Source organism: Sinocyclocheilus anshuiensis, unplaced genomic scaffold (genome assembly GCF_001515605.1).
Source record: "Sinocyclocheilus anshuiensis isolate Anshui unplaced genomic scaffold, SAMN03320099.WGS_v1.1 scaffold1534, whole genome shotgun sequence".
Lineage (NCBI taxonomy): Eukaryota > Metazoa > Chordata > Actinopteri > Cypriniformes > Cyprinidae > Sinocyclocheilus > Sinocyclocheilus anshuiensis.
In genome coordinates this window covers 28,692-30,480 of record NW_015544232.1, presented here as the reverse complement: position 1 = coordinate 30,480, position 1,789 = coordinate 28,692, and positions in this window count along the sequence as shown.

Here is a 1,789-nt window from a genome sequence, read left to right as displayed (position 1 = left end):
GGGGGGGGGGGGTTTGTAGGTTCCCATCGAGAGCCCATAGGTGCAGAGCCCACAGTTTGGGCTGGGGGTGCCATATCATCCTGTTCGCCTGAGAGACAAGGTCTTGTCACAGGGGAATGGGCTAGGGGCCTGCTATCAGCAACCGAGAAAACTCTAAGAACCAAAACTGGTTCCTCCAGAGCGGGGTCGCTAGGAGAACCATGTGTTTGTGTTCCCTGATTTGCCTGATTTCCTGGGGAATCAAAGCGATCGGAGGAAAAGCGTAAAGGAGGAGGTTGGGCCAGTCGTGGGCCAACGGGTCCATGTCCTTCAAAAAGTAAGGTGGGCAATGAGAGTTGTCTTTTGAGGCAAAGAGGTCGATCTCTGCTTTGCCAAAGATCTCCCAGATTCTTAGTCAAGTCAAGTCAAGTCAAGTCACCTTTATTTATATAGCGCTTTTAACAATACAGATTGTGTCAAAGCAACTGAACAGCATTAATTAGGAAAATAGTGTCAATAATGCAAAATGACAATAGTAAACACAAATTTTTCAGTTAAAGACAGTTCATCATTGAATTCAGTGATGTCAACATCCAGCACAGTTTAAATAGTATCTTTGCAATCAAGTCAACGGTATCGCTGGAAATGAAGTGTCCCCAACTAAGCAAGCCAGAGGCGACAGCGGCAAGGAACCAAAACTCCATCGGTGACAGAATGGAGAAAAAACCTTGGGAGAAACCAGGCTCAGGATTCTTAGAGCCGTTTGCGGATGGACCGTCCACTCCTCTGACATGGGACACTGAGATGTCTGCACCTTGGTTCAATATGCCCGGCACATGTGTTGCCCTTAATGAGCGCAAGTTGAGGTGTGCCCATTCCAAGAGTCGTTTTACCATCTTGTTGAGGCGCTTCGAGGTGAGCCTGCCTTGGTGATTTATATAAGACACCACTGTCATACTCTCCAAACAGACCAGTACATGTCGTCCCTTCAGGTCTGGTAAGAAGGTCTGAAGGGCTCGACATACTGCCAGCATCTCGAGGCAGTTGATGTGTAGCTGTCCTTCCGTGTCCAACCCGGAGCCGAAGGTCAGTCTGCCCTCGCACAAACCTCCCCAACCCGTGTTGGATGCATCTGTCAAGACAACCTTCCTTCTGTGGACAATACCCATGGTCACACCCCGCTCAAACCATTGAGGGTCTCTCCAAGGGGCCAGAGCTGCTACGCAGGCCTGGTCCACCTTGACTCGAAGGCGTCCGTGACGCCATGCATGGGGCGGAACTTGCAGTTTTAGCCAGTACTGAGGCCTAGTATCTTTTGAAAAATCTTGAGAGGGTGAGAGGCTCCAATTTTGAAGGAGGCCGTTAGCTACTGAATGGCCTGTGCATGTTCTGGCGCGACTAATACCCTCATTCAGGCTGAGTCGAAAACTGCTCCCAGGAACAGAATCCGTTTAGCTCTTGGCAACATTGACCCTGAGTCCCAGGCATTCCAAATGGCTGAGGAGGAGGGATCGGTGGGATAGTAGCTCAGCCTCTGACTGGCTATGATGAGCCAGTCGTCGAGGTAATTCAGAATGTGAAGTCCCGTCTGCCTCAGAGGGGAAAGAGCCACATCCATGCACTTCGTAAAAGTGCAAGGGGCCAGGGACAGCCCAAAGGGGAAGGACCGTGTATTGATAAACCACTCCCTTGAAGGTGAATCTCAAGAATCGTCTGTGATCAGGGGCTATCTGGATGTGAAAGTAGGCGTCTTTCAGGTCCAGAAAAAAAAAACAGTCCCCTGGGCATATTGCGAGATTGCACATTGGGG